This window comes from Malurus melanocephalus, unplaced genomic scaffold (genome assembly GCF_030028575.1).
Source record: "Malurus melanocephalus ecotype Western Australia unplaced genomic scaffold, MMel_1.1 scaffold_44, whole genome shotgun sequence".
Classification (NCBI taxonomy): domain Eukaryota; kingdom Metazoa; phylum Chordata; class Aves; order Passeriformes; family Maluridae; genus Malurus; species Malurus melanocephalus.
In genome coordinates this window covers 2519920-2542294 of record NW_026623276.1, presented here as the reverse complement: position 1 = coordinate 2542294, position 22375 = coordinate 2519920, and the positions used below count along the sequence as shown (strand labels likewise).

At 41.8% G+C, this 22375-nt stretch overlaps 1 protein-coding gene across 5 annotated transcripts in view; it reads right to left on the bottom strand.

Annotated features, from left to right (window-relative positions):
• The window catches only part of GREB1L (GREB1 like retinoic acid receptor coactivator), a 129766-nt gene extending 109395 nt beyond the window's left edge, over positions 1-20371 (bottom strand). For all 5 annotated transcript variants that reach the window (XM_057364924.1, XM_057364926.1, XM_057364928.1 and 2 more), the window contains exon 1: positions 20158-20371. The gene's annotated coding sequence lies outside the window, so the exon portion shown is untranslated. The remainder of the gene's footprint in view (positions 1-20157) is intronic.
• Positions 20372-22375: the final 2004 nt, after the last annotated feature.

Below are 22375 nucleotides of genomic sequence, written 5' to 3'. Positions count from 1 at the left end.
CAATGTAACAACCACAAGTACAGAACTATTAAGGAAATGAGCWAATCAAATTAAAGGCTTCCCTACAAACACTTTAAAATGATAACTTGTGAGAGCTGCGTGCCAAGCACCTTCTGTCCTTGGTTGCAGGGACTAATTCAGTCTGCATTCGGCTTCACCCCTCTGGCGTCAGCCACCCATCTGTCACCTCCCTTCTTCTGGGGTAATCTGCTCTGTACTTATCTGAACACTAAACTCCTAAGTCTTGTCTACCTCAGGAAAGTTACCCCTTGCTGGTATTGGGGTAGAGACAGTAGAGACCAAACATGTGCCTGGCTAAGCACAAACCACCAGCAGCAGCATCTGCAAAACTCTAATAAAATGGTGCTCAAAAGGCCCCCAACCCCCTCATGCTTCCAAAGAAACTATATTTAGCTGCAAATAAGCAGCAATGAAGCTGYTTCAMATAACCTGCCTTTATAAAAAAAGCRGTCTAAGGGCGTACTCTCATCTTGCCTAGATGGACACTGGTGGTGATTCACTCCACCAGCACCAGGATCTCACCCACTGCATGGGTTTTTCCAATAAAGGGCTCTTKAGTGTATGGCTCATTTCAAGGACACACAAGAAGAACAATATYTGTATTTTCCCAGCCTGGCAGGATTCTTCTCAACCAAAAACATTGCTGTCAGGCAAAATGGCATCATTGGATACCATACCTCAGCTGCATAGCACAAAATATCATGATGTAAATACCTCACTACTTTCAACAGTCAACATTTACACCATTTAAAGAAAAAATCAGTTCTCCTAGCACAGACGCTAAAGATTTTTGCTGCAGCAATGCACTAACTTTCAAGAGGCCAGCAGGTACTAAATCAATTTAAATGTCATATTCTTGGAGATACACTTCCGAGCCTGACCATCKCAGTGAARATSCGAATGAGCATATTGCTGCTTGATYTAAATGGACACAGAGGAGCATCAAAAAGTGTGTTCAAGTACAGGAGTTCTGCATGTAGTTAAAATTCGTTATMAAAAAGTAAATTTTTTTCCCAGCTGCTCAATTTTTAAAGGTTTTCACAGATGCAGYAGGTAACACAGCTTACAAGATTCAGTCTCAGATGTACTATATGCAGAGAGGCAATACCGTGATGCAAACACGAACTTCAGTTTCTTCACAATTCTGCTGTCAAAAAAGGCACTAAGTGACATGTGGTACTCCTCACATCTGTATTCTGAGTTCTACAATTAACAGGCCTTAAAAAAAAAGCAATTTTCTGTGTCTAAAATCTTTACACTAAACCAGTGTGACATTTTGTACATAAACTTCTGAGACGATGCACCAAAAATTTAAACAAGGGAAGGTAATTGATTCATTACATCTATTTCTACTATATTTCTTTTTGTATTTTTTGGTTGCCATTTCAAAAGGCATTGTTTAAATTGCCCTAATCTGCAAACAGCAACAATAAGTGTAGCAAATACTTGACAATGAAGATGTAAAGCCTCTAAAAACCTGTTACCTTAGTAACCATGGGAATGCAGGAGAATAAGAATACACGCAGTGTCAGGACATCATTTTGGATTCCACAGGGTTTGGGTTGAAATACAGTCAGCTTTCATTAGCTTTTTGTTTTTCCCAGTAGGTCCTTGGACTTTGAAACAAAACCTGAATGACAGCTAAGAGCAATTCCAGCCTCACTGCTCATCAGCCACACCAAACAACAGCTCTTCACTGTGAACCCCCCTCCTTCGCACCCAGCAAGCCTCGAAACAAACATTATTTATGCTGCTGACCCCTCTGGATATCACTAATAAACTGCATTCCAAAAAGAAGAGTAAAATGAAGACCCACTTTCATGGCACTTAGATAATTCACTTTAAACAAATGCAGTGCAAGGAAAAAAAAAAGTCAGCACATCCTCCCAGGATATTTCTGCAAACCCACAGTTTATTAGAGGCTTTACAGAATATGTTAGTTCAACACCAACATTAACAAGAATTTAGCTGCTCATTTAAGGAACACTGTATTTCCATTTTACTTACGAAGGGAGAAAAGAAAATTAAGAAGATAAAGAACTGAGATCCACGCCCCCACCCCCACCAATGTCTGCTGGGAAGCCTGTGGTCAAGAGTGAACAGAACAAAGATCTCCCAACCGCTGGCTTTAGCTGGCTTAATTTTAGGTCTGTCCCCTCACTCTTTGCTGCTATCTGGTCACTTAGGAAAACAATCTGAAAAAAGCTCCAGACAAAACCATTGGGAAAATGAGCAAGAAATTCAACCTCGTGAGAACAAGCATGGGGAAGAAAAGGAACATCTCTTTGTTTAATGAGGGAAAATAAAAAGTAGAAATATTGATCTACTTGGTCATCATGCAATGACAAAAATCTTTGCATCAAAAAGCCTGGAAAGGAACTGCAGTTCAGAGACACTGTCCTTGCTTTGCCTGACATTGGTTCACTTCTCTTTCAACTGATAATGTATTTCTTTTCCATTTACAGAAATTGCCATTCCAGGCCTGCACTGATACATGCAAGAGCTACATCCTCCACTTATTTGCAGTCCTCTTCAGTCCTTTACACTCATATATAAAGAAGCACCAGACAGAGGCAACACTTGTTTTATATCCAGTATAAGTCCAGATTCTCTGTTTTTACACTACATTATATGAAATGTCTAGATTATGTTAAACATTATYAGTAAAGACCAAAGTTACACTTTCAAAGCACCGCTCACAGAGCGAAATAGAAATGTATCTCCAGCCAACTGCAATTTACACTTTAAATTAAAAAAAAACTAGATTAAACCAAATAATTTACTATGTATGGAAGAATACCTTCTGCAAGATCCACTCACATGTTTGTGAATATATATATCAGCAGCTATTCCCCACTCCTGAGTGGGAAACAGGCTCATCTCTGCAATGGTAAGCACACTCATAACAACACTGAGCCAACAGATTGCAAAAGAGCACTTTTAAATCAGAAATACACAAAGGTAGGTTTTGAGACACTAGCTTAGGCCTCGGGACATTAAGCAAAGATTAGAGGAAGAGCACAGCCCAGTATGCCCAAGGCCTGGAGCTCTTTTAAAGGTGAGTGTTCACCTGAGCAATAACATCTAACACAGAAGAGGGCTGTGGCTGACTAGGAAGCAAYTGGCCACATAACTCCACAGAGGACATGGTTTTCTTTCTTTCAAAAGTTACATTTCAATTTTGTAGTTTAAAAAAGCTATTTGTGGAAAACAAAAGGCCCTCTAAAAACCTTTGCTTTGCTTCTTCCTCCCTGGAAAGCCTGTCAGTGATGTTGACAGCCATATGCATTCCTACAACTGTGCCTTTGATGCACATGGTTTTGGAGTTAGGGATTTTGGCTGGGGAGGAAAGGGTAGCATCATTCTTATCCTTAGAGCATAGAGTCATTGCTACAGTGCCCAAACTCTGTCCTGCAAACCACAAATAGGCATTTTTATGACAAGAGAGGAGGATTTATCCAACTTGTATTAAGGATGGCACCGCTGTCAGTTCTGTAAATGGAGGTTGAGTCAGAACTGCAATAGGAACGCTGTGACAATGACACACATGAAGCGCACACATGAACTCACCCAGCACGGAAAAGCAGATCATCATGACCCTGCCTCTGTGSTCCCCATCTCAAAGAAAAGAAAACCCCTGCCAAACCCTGACACTGAATAGCAGTTTTTCAGAGTCTGGTTGACTGCATTCAGATGGGAAAAAAAAATGTACATAAATAATTCCAACCTCGCAAAAGCAACACGAGAAGGCAAATGCAAGCAGACGCCATCCTCTACCAACCTCCCTTTCTAGAATTACTGCCCTCCTGGCCGTAAGGTAAGCCACAGGTGCTGTGCCTTCTGACTGGCAAATGTGGAGATGCTTTTATCTGGGAACAAAGGACACATCAGATCTATTCTAAGGGGAGGAATGCAGTACAAACCAGGCAGAGAAAGCACAAGGATAAGTGCAGGCCTGTATTCGAACTGCTCTGTCATCTGCACAGGCCATGGACCCAGCTGCTTGCCCCAGATGCCGGAAGGACTTTTTGTCAGTTCCCAACAATTTGAGTTGTACAGCTTACTAATGCTGTTTTAAGTGTTCCAGGAAAACCTGGATCAGAACAACCACTCATCATCTTCTCTGTGTCAGACACAAAAAAAAATGTGTTCCAAATATCAAGAACAGGGCTTTCAAGCCTGAAATAAAATTTTCAAGTTGTTTTTTTTTTCCCTCTCACAAAACTCATTCTGCAGGAAGAAGCAAAATTTAATCAGTTCTTGAAACACTTCAGAAYAGTTCCTTCACTGCCAAGTTTAAACTCCCACATCAACATCGACCTAGTTGGCACTAGTTCTACAAATGATTTTTTGATCTCACTGTAATTTCAAGTAAATTGAAAATACCCAAAAGGCATGTTGGTGGTACTYATCACTTTATACCAAAAAAAGGGCAAAAAGAAGCACATGCTCATGTACAATTAATTTTATACCTATCCAGTGTAAAATCCAAAAGTAGGATTTTGCTGCCTAAAAGAGAATGCATGTTTAAAAACAGTTCACTTKACAMTAACAGATTGAGAAAAAAAATAAAYCTACTCAATACTGATCATTTCCACCCCATTGTGTTACACTGCACCGGTCAAGCTCGGCATGCCACTCAGCAGTAAACTGGATCAGGGAATTCATCCATCTGAAAAGTAACCTGGAAAACTATGCTGTTCTTCAAGTGGATCTCTGCCTGATCCCATACTCCAAAAAAACCAGCAGCAAAATGGAGGGAAAAGCTGAGAGTGGGGTGAGGAAATGGGTAACCAGCAAGAAGGAAGGACCAAAGCCACAGCACTCATCGTGTCACACAGGCTCACCCACATGGTTGCTACRACCCCCCTTTATCAAGCCAAATCACAGATTCAACTTTCTTTTAAAAAGCAGGAAATCTCACAAATATCTCTGACCCAACACTCACTAAATCAATGTTCAGTAGGCACTTTGCCATCAGCTGCAAAAAGAGCTGAATCCACATGCATCCAGGACCATGGTGAAAGCTGCAGACAACACATCTCCTACCTGTGGAAAGCAATCTGGAAAACATGTGGGAAAAACAGAAGAGAAAGGGAAATTAATTTTTCTAACACCTTCAAGTCTGTGCAATGACCTTTGGGAATAACCTCCAAATTTCATCTACTGAATGRCAAGTAGGCTAAACTCAAATAAGCAAAGACCTGTAAGAAGCCAAGACATTTGTACTGAAAATCTTCTCATCTCACCCTCCTCTGTGGCACATCATGGAAACACTCCAGCAAAGAGTTTCAATGATTGAAGGAAATCACTGTGTCATTTTCCTACTGCATTGGGGGACCTCACTACATTTTTTTTCAGATATTACCTGTCTATTTGTGTCACAAGTGCCTTAGTGCCCCTTCAGCAGATACTTGGAACTATGAAATGCTTCTCTGAATGCCGAAATTCAGGGCAGGGWAGAAAATGGTATTGGAATGCTTTTAAATAATCACAGTGACAGAGGACACACAGATATTGGCATATGCATGGGCCTTGTACCCTGCATGCATAAAACTAAAGGAAAAATACAGACTTCTGCTRTATAAATAAAACAGATGACTTAAAAATAACCTGAGCTCAGTACTACTAAGCAAACATCAGGAGGTACTCAGAGAATGATTTTCTGACAATTAAGCAAGAACAATAGCAAATATTCCATTTGCAATTAAGAATYTGGGTTTTGTTTTCACAGAAACAGTGGGGATTTCTTCAGTAGTGACTTCAATTAACTTCTGCTCCCCCCCACTGACAAAAGGCTTAGTGGGCCCAAAACCATGGCTGCTTTTCTCCAACAATTTCAGACCAAAAAACCAGCTTATTACATCTTCTCTWAAAATGTTTCAATTACATTTATTACCCTTGCCCACTGTACTGCAGGCATTCCCACAGAGCTAAAAACCAAAAACCAAAACCACAAYACAGAAAAATAAATCCCAGTAAAAYCACAGYCAGTAGCCTCTGAAAAACCAAAATCCCTTCAATATTAAAAAACAAAATTAAAAATTAGTAGATCTGTTTTGTGGTTGCCAACAAGCCAACCTGCTGATTCAGGGCAATGTCACCAACAGTATTCTTATCTGTAAAGGGTAAGAATCAATTGTTTGACAGAAACAAAGGAGAGCTCCACAGGAAATCAACCAGCTTGGGACAGATGGTCACTGAATCAAGTTTCACCCCTCCCCTCTCCAAAAATAGGCTTAAGAGGCATTTTCTGTTACCAAGCAACAGCCCAAAGGAAGGCATAAATCTTTTCCTACGTGTTTTTCCCCTCCTCCCCGACACACATACATTTCAATCTACTAGGGCGGTATGTTTGTGGGTTTGTTTATTTTCCACATTACAGGTAGGAGGGTTTGTTCCACGCAATGACAACTCCTTTCTGCATGCCCACTAGRTATTTCCTTTGCTTTTAGGCAAAACGGAGGCTAACTGTATCCATGCTGTAAGAACCACTRTGAAGACGGGTTACAAGCAGGAATCCAATGTTAGTTAGTAACCCCTCCGTGTTCAGCCAAGGTGACCTTACTTCCTAAAGAGGAGAGCTCCTGATGACTATTTTATGTAAAACCAACACGACTTTCATCACACCCTCACAAAAGGTCCCCACCGTTTTTTAAAAACTCGTCATAAAACCCTGTATTGAACCCTTAAAAATCCATAAAATTTAATTCCCCGAAAAACCACCACGATATCTTTAATATAACACACGGACCAGAGGACTTTTAAGCCATTTGAATTTTAGGAGCATTAGTTCRCTAGTACATCAAACACCCTGAGTGACAATTGGGGTATGGGATGAGTAGGGAAGGATAATCAACATTTACTATTCCGGTGAGCCAGGGGACGAAAGAAGGGCTGAAGCAGAGGGGGTGGAATGGAGGGGAGAAAGAGACCCGAAGAGGCTGTTTGCAGAGATCAGGGAGGAGGGGGAGGGGAGCAGAGCCCGGGGGTGAAGGACAGCGCCTCTGAAATTCAGATTAGCATCCAGGGAACAAACCGGTTTGTTTGACCCCCCCATCATACAGACTGGGAACAGACCAGCAGCCAGCAAAAAAAAAAAAAAAAAAATAGGAGTTAAATTTAGCCACACAAAGAGTAATCAGCAATAAATTAAAAAGGGGGAAAAAAATAAAAATAAACCAGTTTACGATTACAACCCTCACAGAAATTAATTAAATGGGGAAGTCTCACTTCGGCAACAAACTGGGTAATCATCCTTTAAAAGCACAGAGCCTGGATTACCACTGACACATACTTAGACTACTAAAACATATGGCCAATAAAAAAAAAAAGGGGGGGTATGGGGGGAGGGGAAAGGTTGTGACAGCATGTGGTCTGCAAGAGCTTTATTTACTCCCTCCTCAACAACTGCTTGCTTTAGCCAGCTGAAGACCTTCTGCAAGACACAGCCTATATTCACGGAGTGTTTCACATACTCCTTCAGCACCAGTGCAGATACTGGTGACCACCACTATGGTGGCTGAAAGGAGCTCTGACCATGGGCTGCTTCACTGACCAAGGGCCTTGGACTTTCAGATCCATTTCCCCACAAAGTCATCTCAGTGGAGATGCTGCCCCAGCTCTCTGCACATGGCAAATAGTTTTCACCGGGAAACCAGAGACTGCCATGTCTAAATTCAATTAATTAGAAATTAACCACAAGGTTTGAGCTCAAAAGCCAAATAGCTGCTCGTATGTATGCCAACACCATGCTCTTCAAGGTCCAAAGCTTTCTGACAGAAGGATGAAGCTTAGCAGCCCAAGGACCTGAGCAGCAGRCTTGAACTAAGAGCCCTCTAAGCTCAAGCCATGGAAGATCTTAACAGCAAAGCATTACTGTTATAGAGTGCTTTAAAAATTCCCAGGCCAACAACCACCTTTGGTTTAGAGAGAGGGAAACTGAGGCATGCAGAAGCCATGTGCCACCTCTCAGCGGCAGAATTTGGAAATGAAACTACATCTTCTGCAGACCCAAGTCCACATTGTAATATCACCCTAAATATGCATATTAAAGCAAGTTGTTATTTATGTAAATTCATGGCCRACATCAACATTTTTACAGCTGCTTTCCCTGGCCTCTTCACAGTTTAGCAAGAGACCTGTAGATTAAATCCAATTCTTTACTGAAATTAGTCTCTCCAATCAGGCAGGCAATGATACTCATTCCAGAATTATTCAGGAATGGATATAATTATTTTTCTAACACATTCAGTATTTGCTAAATAAGACATGAAACTACAACTCATCTCTAATGCATGTTAACAATTTCTCTACGAATAGGAAATTAATTATGGACTGCAACGGTTTTGTTTCTTTTTGTACATCAGTATAAATGAAGTACACCACGGCAAAAGCCACGTACTCTTTACCTGCCAGTACACAGACCCATCATCTGGGAGAAAAACCTATATTGTAGCTTTAAATAAACATTTATCATAGTTTTGAAGAGGCACTTTCTCTTACATTCAAACATTATGTCCTTTATACCACTCTGCCATGCTAAGAGAGACAAAGAAAGCTTGCTTCCTTTTCCCCTGTTAAGTAAACCATCATGCTTTTTTGACTAAAGAAATTTCCATACTCCTTGGCCAAAGTGGTATCTCTGGTCACACTGCATGTTTTTTGGCGGAAATGTGAAAAGACACAAGTTTACCTTAAACTTCTGTCAATAATTCTATGTTTCTATGAAATTAGGTGTGAGGAGCCTGAATTCCAGTATCTTTTTCTCGGAAAAATCACAACATATTTTCTTTAGATTCTTCAGCTCTCAAACTGCTAGTTGAGAACTCTAGGTCTTCTAACACAGTCTATTATAATAATGAGTTTAACTTGACTCTTTACCTTGAACTRAAGCCATTCAACAGCAAAATAAAGCTTTTATCTGTGAATGATCCAAACAAGTCCCCATCTTTTTTTTTTTTTTCCATAGAACATAATAGCAATTTGCAGGGTTCAAAACATAAGAACATTCCTCAGTCTTATTAAAATCATAATAGTGCTTCTCTTCTTTAAAGGATGGGCASAGGAATAAAATGGTAAAAAACAGCAATCGTCAGTTAAAAGCTCCGTTAAGTGAAAATAAGTTTATCCATAGAAATGGAGAAACAACCACAAAAGGGATAACCTACAGGTAAGCCAGTAAAGACTGCAAGCAGGTAATTGCAAGCCTCCTTTCCAAAACAAAGAAAATCAGAACCTGAGTATTACCCTTAGTGTGGCTATATGGTGGCGTTGTATTTAACTGCTTACTCTCCAGTTTGACATCAACCCATGTTAAAAGGGGTAAYTTCTCTTAAAACCATATTCTGCATACAGATTTACAGTTTGGGGTTATTCTTCCTGGCCCACATAATGAMGAATGGACACAAGATTCACCAGTGCATTCTCTTATCTCTGCACACCGGCTGAAAGGAACACAGTTTATGTCATTTATTCCAGATCAGAGAGGCACTGTGAGAACACARACAATAGATCCCATTTAAAACAAGCATTTCTTAATGAGAAATTTATCAGTCTCTCTCAGYGTGAACTGCATTTTGGAACAGGGAGGACAGAATTGTTTTAATGAATTCGTCCTGGGGCCAGCCTCCTTCCAGGCATATGGCCTCAAATACTCCTGCTTGCTTCTCTCTTTGGGGCAAAGCATTAATTATGAATCATAAAACAGTTCTGCTTTCCGACTCTTGTTAACTTGCCAGTCAACTTCTTCCTGAGATGGAATTTCTCAAAGAAAATTCAATCTGCAGTYRCAAATTTCTAGTTCTTTTCCCCTTTGCTATGTTTTTTTACAAAACTTCAATCTCCCATGGTTTATTCAGATTATCATTCGCGGCAGGAAAAGGTATGTGATCATCCAGCTCCCGTTCCTCTTTTCATAACTGCCACAGAAAAGCACAACCCCCTTCTCTACACACTTGGCTGGTTTTCCACTACATWTGGAGCATGTTCAGCTGGAATATGGCAACTAGGGAGAAACTGCAATCCACATACTGAATCATCACAYAAGAACCAATATGTCCAGAAAAATAAAACATATGGACACACATACAATCAGCAGAAAGATSCTGGAGGGCATGTCATTGAAAACTGCAGTTTCCAAACCACAYCAATTAACAAAATAAGAAGTGATTGACTGAAGTAACAAGTATCTCATTTTTATGCATGCTTTATTTTAGTCCTGAAAAAGGTTTAATAATAATAGTAGTGGGCTTCAAGTTTCCTTAGAGTAAAACATTCAATTATGAACGTGAATCTTGACAAGGCTGATTTCAGACAATGCAACAATGTCAATCCATCAGGTATCATTACTACCCTTTGATGCTCCATCTTCCCTCCCAGACACGCCAAATAACCTCTTAGAGAGTCACTCAAGCTTTGCAGTGTTCCTATTAACACATGCCCAGCAATGCCTCAATCACCAGACCATTTGTGCTGCCATCCACCAGCGTGACAAGACCAGCAGAGAGCTGCCAGCAGCAGAACTCAAGAGTCTCTCTGTCGATGTGTGTGGCTCAATGTGCAACCAGCACACATTTCTGATGATACACATCTAGCACATRGCAGAAAAACGGCCAGAAAAAAAGACAGTGGAAAAGGGGTTACCAAWACAATTCAGGCTGCCAAGTGTCCTGTTCCTTGAGTATCTTTGCAAAGCCCTTGGGCCAAATGAATTGTTTCAGGAAGCTGTACCTTACCAGTAGGTAATACTGCCAAGGTTTATGGGTTTTGTACTACCTCACTTTACAACCAACAACGGATTCATTCAGGKTGGAAGGGATCTCTGAAGGTCAACCTGTCCAAACTCACACTCTTGGCAGGGACATGTTGGAAAACCCATTAAAACAGCACATATTATGATATATTTTGGTTCATGGCTGACCTGCATTGATAGTTTTGACGTACTCTCCTGTCAGATCTAAATGTGAGGKTCTGAGTGATTCTCAGCTAGAGTACAATGTATCAAGAACGGAAGGTCCATTTCTTAAAAATAAAAAGCCCAAGGTACAAACAACTTTTCTCAGAGAAAAATGAAACATTTTATTGATGCAAATACTTCATCTGTTTCCCAACATGCAGTTTTTGCACTTTGGACAAACTGGTAGTGACCTACAAAGCAAAGATCCAGTTGTATCAAGGTTATACACTGAGGTTCACGTTGTACTTGTTTATATAGTGAATCAGAAGAAAGAACACAAGTTTAAAATATCAGTGTCATCYGACATAAGAAGTATCAAAACTATGCAGCATCTGTTGCATTCCTCTCTTTCTCAGCTCTAAACCCCTGAACTGCATGTCATTGAATTCAAAGTTGAGYCCATTTTCACAGGAAGATTCAATTAAAAAGCATCTGGAAGAGTACTGTCTTTTACTGAAATTAAGCCTCAGATCCAATTCACATTTATCACACTGTTGGGCCAGCATCCTTTAAACATGGTAATCAAAAGCAAACATGGGTTTTTTTCTTCTTTTTTTTTTTTTTTTTCTCTTTCAAACAGACATCAAAGCAACAATGTTAGGATGAATTTTCAACTGTTCTGAATCTACAGGTTATATAGATCTGCCTTTTCCAGCAGGAGGGACTCTGACAACACACACACACAACTTCACAAGTTCAACTCAGCAGTTAATCTGTCTGGCTTTAGCACATAATCAGAAATGAATTTACTACAGTGACAGCAAATGGAGCTGAAAACCTACACTGCACTGTGTAAGGGAGTGCTTTACTCTTCCGGCAAGCACAGCCTCCCTCTTACACCAAATCCATACGACAACTGGAATCAACCCAAAACCAAGCTTGACAGAAAGCCAGTCAGCTGTGCTGCAGATGAAAATTGAGCAGCTATCTGCACAGACACCAGACACAAGGCATCTCTCAATAAAACAGCCAAGCTGGACAGTCAACAGAAAACACTGTTCATAATGATAGCTGAGAAGAGCCAGAAGAATTCTTTTTTTTTCCCTTTCTTTCCTTTTCAGGCTTTTCTGCCACAAGGTCACATCTGCTGTTAAAAATTGAAGTAGGGTTTGGTTGTTTGTTTTTTTGTGGTGGTGGCCTTTGTTTAAGAGCTTCGAAGGCATTCTGTTTTGAATAACATTACTAGTGGCACATCTACTACCCACTATGAACTTCTGGTCTATAGAGGCAAGCTGMACACAAAAATGACTCAGCCAATCAATCATTAAAGAAAAAGAATCCTTTAAAGACCCACTAAGGTACTGGACCAGTATTTCATGTCTTCTTCTCTTTCATGTATGTATATATGTGTGCATGCACAAGCACACACTATCCTCTCTAGCTTTGGGTACTCTAGAGGAGGCAACTGCCGACATATTTTCCATGCAGCACCAAAAACACTTTCATACATGTAGTAAGAAAGAAGAGTATTACTAAGTTAATGCAGCAAAACAAAACAAAAATGTCTGTATATTTAAATGCCCTGTCACTTCATAGCTCTTGACAAAAGTTTGTGACAGCTAATGTTTTAATCTTTATGTCCTTGAAATCCAGCTCACCTTTTACATCTGCTATAATCATGTTATTTCACCTTCTTCTTCCAAGCCCACAGTCTGGCAGGCAAGTTGTCTTCATCCTACTCAAAAGGCTTGGAAATTGAATTCTACTGGAAAAAAAATATGGCAGGAACTGTCAAAATTTGCTGAAAGGACTGCAAAAGGAACTGTGAGGATATGTATATATCTCACTCTGAACTTCTGCTTTAAATATCCCATCGGTAGTTCTGTGTGCCTCTACTGGAGGCATTAAAGTGTTCTTTACCTTTAAAGTGGCTTTACCTTTCCCATCCTTCTCCTCTAGGTTTTCTTCAAAACTGCTTCTCTGTCGGAGGGTACTGATCACTAATCCACATAATTTCTTATTGTTCTCACAATGGGAAATTTCCCTTTAAGAGGTTAAGATTCAAGAGAATAACAACAATATCTTAATATAAATTAATTTTTTAAAGTGTTTTTTACAAGAATAGGAAACTACCAAGTTCTTAAATGTCACATATAATAWGACTGGCAGGAAGCTGTTTCCCTTTCCTTGATTCAGTGCATTGTAGTTGTAAAAATCAAGACCTATTTCCCAGTCTTCCCAAAGGAATCACTTAATTGAACTAAGAATTTGATTCTGAATAAGTGGTTARAAGAAATTACAAGATTAAGCTTCCTTTATGAAACAGCTGCTCTCAAAGCAGACTGAAAGTGGAARCAAGCAGGAGAATTAAGCCACCTAATGCTCCAAAGCAACACAGAGTTTAGGAGACTTCCTGAGAAGCCACAGGGAAATGGTCAGTGAGGCAGGAACAAAAGCAGTAAAAGCAGATGGCTTGTTCCCYTGAATGGCAAAACTGAGTTGCAATCGTACAGTGTGAAACACATTATCACCAAGGAGATAGTAAGCAGAGAACTAATAGCAGTGAAGTACTGCACCAGCAATAAAAGGACAGGGTTCAGGACAGGGAACAGAGCACTTAGCTCTCTGCAAATCCCAAATCAAGCCATCATGACAAAGTTTAGTTACATATGCCTCTCATTCTGAAACATCAGCAGCATGGGTGGGCAATGGCAATGTTTACAAACTTYGCTGTGAACATCCTTATTTCCCCAGTGATTCCAAAGAGGTAGCTGCCCAGGTTCCTTACAGCATCACAAGCAGCCTGAGCTCAGCTATTTGCATCTGCTGCTCCTACCCAATACACCATCTCTTTGAAGTGGGTGTGGGGCAGAAAAAGCTCACTAAGCCCAGAATGCTGTGCCACACATCACTTTTTTAATAAGTGATCATTTCCTCTTTACTAGGAAGACTGTGGAGGATCAGGCACACAGCTATTTCCAACCACTCTACTAATTACTCAATTGCTCCTGAGTGATAACACAAGGGACCATACAGCTCAGAGTACACACAGTCTCTCTGACCACTGGCATTGCAACTGCATATGAACCACCTCTATCTTTTAAAAGGCAGCTAGGAATAAAGCAGGGGCAGGGGGCATGGCATAAGGGAATTCTACCAAATTAAAAGCATCATTTAACTATCAAATTCCCAGAAAAAAATGTCCTTAGGTTTCCTTATGCCTACAGACCCAAGTCCCTACAAGAAAACACATTTTGAAGCTGGAGGTAGCAATATAAAAGAAAAGGGGTGGGGGGGGACAAATCCTAGTATGTCTCAAATAAGCAGAATGTTAGAGGTTATATGTTTCATATGCACATTAATTCTTCTTTATGAAGCCAAATTTAAATYTGGCTCTAGAGAAAAACAGCAACATAAACAGCCTTTCAAAAAGGCTACTGGTTTCTTTGAAATTTTGGTGCTGTGCACTCCATTCAACAGAGAAATCAGTGCTGCAGAGAGAGGGGCAGCAGAATTTGGTGCAATAGGACAGGAGTAACACGAAAATGTTCAGCAGCTTAAAATAGCCAGTCATCTGACTAACAACTTCACWCTAGGTTCTAGGGAAATACTATCACTTTTGGTGAGACACACAGATGAGTCTTCATTTTACAAAGGAAGACTATTAATAGAGTGTATTTCAGTTACRTTTAGTGACTAACTTCTTCATTTGCCTCAAAGTGCTCTGATCAGATCACACCAAGGGTCTTCAAAAGAGCTAATTACAGACAATGATGGAGATCAGAGACAGAGAACAAGATGATCTCTGCACAGCATTTCATAAAACTAGTCACTCCAGGCTTGTTCATGGAACCAGTACAACAGATGTCTGGTTAATCTCTTAAGTAGCAGTATCTTAGGTCTGCCCACACTGTTTTCTGTTCACAGCTCCAGCAGTTTGAAAAACTACCTCAAAATAACTTCTCCAAAACCTTACATGAGAAATACTAATTGAAGGTTTCTRTCATATCATACTGACTCAGGCTGCTCCCTACCTTCTTACTCTTCTGGTGATTTTATGTCACAACACACAGTTCTTTCTATCTTAAATATTTTATGAAAATTTTATTAGCTAGTATAGTGTAACTGTTAAAAAGAATTAAATGCAAATTAACCAAAGCTTTTGACAGTATATGACACAAGATTTTGAGGTCAAGTATATAGAGGTTTTTTGTTAAACCTGAGGTGCCATGGAACTTAAAATGCTAACACAATGAGAATTACATGAAATACACTTCAATCAAAGCAGTAATTTACACAATTTTCTATGGCCTCTCATGTCCCAAACGAATTTCACAGTAGTTGTGACATGACTGTGCGATAGAATAAGACAACAGYAACCAGCTGACCAGGCTTCAGGAGTCATCCAAATCACACCCAGTTACATGTCAGCATCACAGAATCATAGAATGATTTAGGTMAAAAAAAGACCTAAGACCATTGAGTTCAACCATTAACCCAGAACTGCCAAGTTCACCACTAAGCCATGTCTGTAAGTGCCATGTCTACACCTTTCAAATACCTCCAAGGCTGGTGACTCAACAGCTTCCCTGGGTAGCCTGTTCCAATCTTGGACAAAYCTTTCCATGGAGAAGCTTTTCCCAATAGCCAATCTGAACCTACTCTGATGGAAGTCAAGGCCATTTCCCCTTGTCCTATTAATGGCAGAAGAGATTGGCCTCCATCTAGCAAGGTCCCCTCTGAGCCTCCTTTTCTCCAGGCTAAGCAATCCTACCTCCATCAGTCACTCCTCATAGGACTTGTGTTTCAGACCCTTCATCAGCTCCATTGCCCTTCTCTGGATATCATCCAGCACCTCAATGTTCTTGTAGTGAGGGGCCCAAAAGTGAACACAGGATTCAAGGTGAAGCCTCRCCAGTTCTGAATACTGAGGGACAGTAATTTCTCTGGTCCTGTTGTAACACTACTTTCTGACACAAGCCAGGATGCCACTGGCCTTCTGGGCCACCTGGGCACAGGCTGGCTCATGTTTAGCTGGCTGTCAACCAATACCCCTGGGTCGTTTTTCACCGGGTAGATTTCCAGCCACTCCTCCCAAGGCCATAGCATTGCAYGGGGTTATTGTGACCCAAGAGCAGGATTTGGCACGTTGCCTCATTAAACCTCACACAATTGGCCTCGACCCATCGATCCAGCCTGTCATTTCTGTAAGAGCTCCATACTTCTGTTTCATACTTCCAAGCCAACAACAACAGTGTACAAAATTTGTAAATAAACTCTGTTCCCAGTTGCTGTCACCTGCAAGTTCCTCCAACAGACATCCTGTGTTTTTAACTTCTGGATTATGAAAATAYTAATGATACTATTTAATTATTAAGAGTTTAATGCTACTGGATAGTTCACCAGTACAAGAACTTTCAAAGAATGGATCCTTGGTTTTGAGTCATCTCCACTGCAAGTACCTACCTGCAAGTTCAAAACCATTAACAGGGACTACACTAGCTTGCTTAGAGTTGCAGATAAGATTTTGCAGTAACTCATAGAAACTTACGAGTTCTCTCCTTATTATACAAGGATATCTTCAGAATTCTTAGAAACAAGATTGGTGTTTTGGTCATACATGAAATAAAACTGGTCCATGACTGTGTCTCCACACATAATAATGCATAAAACAAATGATCAGGTTTGGACTTTTTAAAAAATAATACTGAAATTACATTAGGCAAAAGAGTTTTGAACATATATTCTTACAAACAATACTTTTCTCAACATATTAAGGAAGGTATTGACAAGACAGGAGTTGAAGAAAGTCAACAATTCTCAGAGAAAACAGCAACAYATTAATTGTAAAAGTTTAATGTGATTTTATGATTGTTGCTGTAATCTGTTCCACAATATTAGAGATATCTCCATTACTGTGTCTAATAAACTGTAGTTCATGGGACTAATTCTCCAAAAGACACGATTGTCAGAATGTCAAGGCTTATTACTCCCTCCTTTGTTGGTCTCCCAAACCAACAAATGCAGTTTTCCCCTTCTCACAATTCTGTTTTAGAAACAAAAGAAAATGCACCTTTTGCATTATRAGCAGGAAATGATTATGCAAGAATAGGCAAAGCACATCTCAAAGAGGCTATCCATCCAAGATAAAAAGCCAAATATCTGGTTTTTGAACCATATATATTTTTGAACCAAATATCTGGATTTTTTTCACATTATTGTTTTCCACTCCTTTTTTTTGGAAAGAGTCAAGATGCAATGCCTTATATCATGTCCAAGCTCCATGTTTTGTTAATTACGTCCTACCTAGCTAAATGCCCCCCGTAGTTTCAATTAGACATGGTATTCTTCCTCACTTCCCGTCTTGATTATTGTGCACTGTTGCTAAGCGCTAGTTAACAGTTGCCACATTCACCCAAASTTGGCTGCGTTTCAGTGGTCATTCAAAGAATTAAATACAAAACATATGGTACAGAACCGTACAAAGCAAAAGGAAAGCACTTTTGAAAATGGCATGCTTAATATTAAAGGTACTACAAAACCGGTTACACCAGTGAAAGTAAAATCCTTACAGTCTTATGCCCACTCCAAATTTCCTAGAAACACTGAAAACTAGAGAGAAATGCATTCAATCTTTTTTTTTTAGCTCTCACTAGAAGGGTTCCTAGAGTATATTTTTGGCATTATATTAAGTCTAGTTTCACATTGAATAAAAAACGCTTCACTCATAGTGTCACAGGCTTTGAGGTACAGACATTTTTCCCTTATAAAGTAGTTTAATTCTCTACATCCCAGAGCAACTAATCAAGAGTCTMCTAAATTAGACTCCAAGTTTTCTTTACCTTGTATCTGCAAAATACTTTGGACATGACATGTTGAACTGCCAAATATCAATGCCAGTAGCTATGTGCTTCAGAAGACCTTGAACCAAACATGCTTTTTTTTGAATTCCAGACAAACTTTTCACACAGTCAGATTACCCCTCCTTTTATCTGTGAGGTCCTCATGAGATCTTAAGAAACTTGTATTTTTTTTATACCAGTAGAAGATGAGTAATCAGCTTGCTTATTACTGCTTATTTCCTTTAGTATTACGTCTTGGACTTAGAAACTGCCTTACCAAAAAATCCTCATTATTTATAATTGATACATTATCTACAGCCAAACCCAACCAATAAAAATTCTTGGTAAAAATTCCTGTTTCTTATAGCTATTTTTTTTTCCTCTTAAACACCTTAGGGAAATATTATTTTGCACACTAGCAGTAAGCAAAAACATACACTGTATTTGTTATCTGTATTTACAGATATTTAATTAAACCTTCAGGGCTCAGAACCCAACCATTTAAACTGGTAGGCATATATTGAGCATTATTCATCCACTTTCTGGAGCATTTTTTTGGGAATGCTTGAGAATACATGAGAAAAAKTATGCAGATGTTCAAAATCTACCAATGCTAAAAATGACAAATAACTAAATATKTCACAACAGCTCTGAGAATATTCACACAATCTTTATTCCTTTGCAAAGTGGTATTTAACAAGCTAACCCTCTAGCTTCATAAGTGCTTTGTCAAGCAAGCACATTCTACAGGATAATGTTTAAAATTTGTGAAGTTTTTTAATCTAGCACATACATAATAAGTTATTCAGTCAACATAAGAGCCATCCTTGTTTCTCTTTAGAGGGCATATCCCTCAATGGAAACCAAACTTAGTGTGCATTTTAAAAGTGCTGAAAGCTTTAGCTGTCTCAGAGGCCACATGTTTAACTATTCCTGCAACTGAAATATGCACCSATTTGCTTCACCTCTCAAACAACAGTAATAACTGTAAAAATAAATTAAATAAAATAAAGCTTCAGRAATTCCTAGGCAGGAAATAAAACACAGCACTTTCTTCTCAGCAGGCTTTTTATTTCCCTCTTTTAAAAAGCTCTTTGTAACAAGGTATCAATGCAGTATGAAGAATATGAAATACTATTTCAATAATACTTAAAACAGCATCTAGTGGAAAAGTCTGAAGGGGCACCAAATCAAAAAAAGGCAAATAGAATAACATAAAAAAGATCCTATCTTCATGGTATTCAAAGGAAAAACGYTGACAAGCAGCAGATATGGGAAGTATTTTTCCACGGGGTAACTGAAAGTCTCCCACTCTTCAAACATAGCTAACCATTGATAATTCCTAAATTTCAGAATATRGATAAGTATTTGCAGGCTTGGGGCCTAAACAAACAGCAACGCTTGGCCCATCCGCTTAGCTGGCCAAAATCCTATGGTGTACAAAAGTCTGCATCTTTCGGAGGTTTCGGGGAGCGCTGGTAGGGAAGGGCCAGACCCCGGCGGTACCTAAGGGCTCCCGCGTACATCTGTCAGCTGACGYGGGGAGCGCCGSCGGCTTCATCCCWGCCGCTTTTTCCCCGTTCTACCTTCACTTGCCAACMGCAAAGCAGCCGTGTCSATCAGCTGCCCCCGCGGTGGAARCATCACGGACGGGCCGCCGGTGACRCGACCCGCGGGGCAGCGCGGCCGCCCCCGCACTGGGGCCGCCGTGCCTCCCGGGGACACAGCCATCCCTCTGCCACAGCCACAACCCCTCATCCCCGCGGAGGGGGCCCGGCGCCCAGCGCTCCCCTCCCTCCACATGTCCAGAAGTGCCCCCAAACGCCCCCCATCCCGCGGGCCACCCACGGCCAGCGCTCCCCGCTCCGGCCCCGCTCCGGCCGAGTCTCCCGCGGGCGCGGAGGGCGAGGCGGCCGAGCCCCCTCTGCCGGCGGCCGCTCGCATGGCAGCGCGGGGCGGGGGCGCGCACTCACCGCCTGCCCGCTCCCCGGCACAGCCACCTGCACCCCCCGCGCCCGCCCCCGCCTCGTCCCGGGGCTTGCCTGCCCGCTGCTCGCCCGGCGACAGCGGCTYTTTGCTTACGCAGCCCCCCCGGCCAAGGCTCTCCCACCCCCGCCTTGCCCCATCGGCTGGGGTTATTCCCCCCGCCCCGGTCCAAAGCGCCGGCAACAAAGGGCTGGAGCCCACCCRGGGCCGGGCGCCCACAGCCCGCGGGTGACACGGGCGCTGCCCGCCGCGCCGCTGGCAGCCCGCAGTCCCCCGCCGCAGCCCCCGGGGTGACAACAGCGAGTGCGACTCAGCGAGCGGAGACGCCGCSGCCGCCACCCGACCCGCTACCTTTGTGCCCACCCAGAAACCGGCGAGAAGGCGAAGCAAAGCCCCGCACCRCTCCCTTACCTTGCTGGGCAGAGAGAGAAAAAGTTGAAGCGCTCTCCTTCTACCCCTCCCTCACTTTTCTTTTTTAAAATGTGAATATTTGAAAATTGAGGGGCTTGGTTTGGTTTTTTTTTTAATTTCTCCCTCCTTGCCCTCACGCCGAGCACTGCGCKCAGGCAGTCCCGCCCGGCGCCCTCGATGCCACCGTCTCCGTCCCTCCGGGTCTCTCTATCTCTCTCTCTCTCTCGGCGGGAGGAGGGGAGGGGAGGGGAGGCAAGGGGAGGAGAATGGGGCGGACCCGCAGGTGCCGCCCCTCCTGCTCTATCAGCGGGAGGAGAGGGGTCGGGGGCCAGCGGGCGCGGGATGCGGGCGGTGGCCGTGGGAGTGCCGCGCTCAGGTGCGGGGGTATCCGGCGGCGGTCCTGGCCGTGCCGCAGGGCAGCGGGGCTGAGGAGGGGGTGTCAGCGTCATGTCTGGGACTGAGGTGATGGAACGGGCGCTGGTGTGGGCTTGAGTTAGGGAGGAGGCAGGTGGAGAGCAGTGGCGGTCCTAACGTAGCGGCCGGGACTCKGTGAGGATGGAGCTAACTGGGGTGCTTCCAGTCTGTGAGGGAAGGGGCGAAGCCCTGCACTGAGAGGAGCCAAGCGAGGAAGCGTCAAAACTCTGTTGCATATCCAGCACGGCTCGGTGGCGTGTGGGGCAGRAGATGGTCCTGGGGGTGCCATCTGCCCTGTGAGAGGAGGCCCTGCGGTGCACGCTGGTCAGAGCTGGGAGCAGGACTGAAATTTGGGTGAGAGGATCATCTCATGTTGAGTTTGGTTTTAGTTAGCAATGGAGGTGGTCCAGGAGTGGTGAAGTAGAAGCTGAATGGGTTTAGAATGCTAGGAAGATGCTGGAGATGAACAGAAGTGCACTCTGAGTATACTCTGAGTGTATGATATGAAATTGAACAGGTGGGTAAAGAGGAGGGGATCTGATCGTGTTGGAGAGATTTGAAACRGAAGGATCTGGAACATTTAGAGATGTAAACAGGGTCTGAGTGTGTGGGGAAGCAGCTGGGTTTGGATTCTTAGTGTGTGCAGAGATGAAAGTCAGATGCAGCAGGAGCATGGGAAGAAGATTAGAAATATAGCCAGGTGCTATGAAGGTAAATACCATTGAACTGAGGAAAAAAAATATTTTGCATTTCCTTCTTTTTGCMTTGGATTGACAAAGTGACCACACAAACCATCACCTTTCACACTTGTCACAGAACATATTTCTTAACAGCTTTTCAAAAAGCCTTTCTCATMTCTTGGGACCATAGGGCTCAATCCTATGAATTGTTTTTATCTTTTTGCCTCGACTCCTGAGAAGAAAAAAAGGCACAGTGACAAAAATGTGGTAGTGTTGTTCATTTTCTTTGACAGGAACCTGCTGCAGTGTGACATTGAGAAAAAGAAGTCCAGTACTTTTCTCGCATCCTTTTGTACTTGCTGGCTAAAACCCTAAGTTCCAGCACCCTTCCTATCCAAAAGCGGGAGGGAAAAAACTGTCCATACCTCTTGGAGAACATAGAGATGGCACAGCAACAGTGTGGCACTGCAATAATACTGCTTGGTCCAGAAATGAGAACAACTGTGACAGGATACTAAAATAAGGAAGTTTTGGAGCTCATGGCTATAGCCAAGCTGTGATTAATGTAAAAGCAGGCTAGGTTCATTGAATGTTCAAAACCAAGGCAACTGGGTTTTACACTGGCTACTTTGATTCTGATTTCATGCAAATTTTATGTGGAAAGCTTTGAGAGGGCTATTCACATGCATKAATTGCTTACAGCTGGGCTTCAGCCATGGATTACCTGAAGACACACTACCTCCATTTGGCTAAACATCTTGGTATCTATAAATTTATAAAGTTGCTAAAAATATAACCCTTAACAACAGAGAGCTAAAAATTTTGTTGAGTCAGATTTTAAAAGAATTTACCAAATAAGCTCAGGCTTTAGGATCAAACTTTGTCACTTTACCAGTTCTAAGTGGTACATTTTTGTGCTGTGTATGTCAACTCTGCTACTGATACTGCACACAAATGTAATGTTAATGCCAGTCCTTTTGAGATAATGTTGCCCTGTGACTCTGGACAGATTTAGATAGTAACTATTAYTGCTATTAAAGGTTTGTGAGAGATCTGAAAGCATATCGAGGTGTCCGTAAAATGCTATGCTATAGCACACGATAACTCTAACTCAGATAACTTAA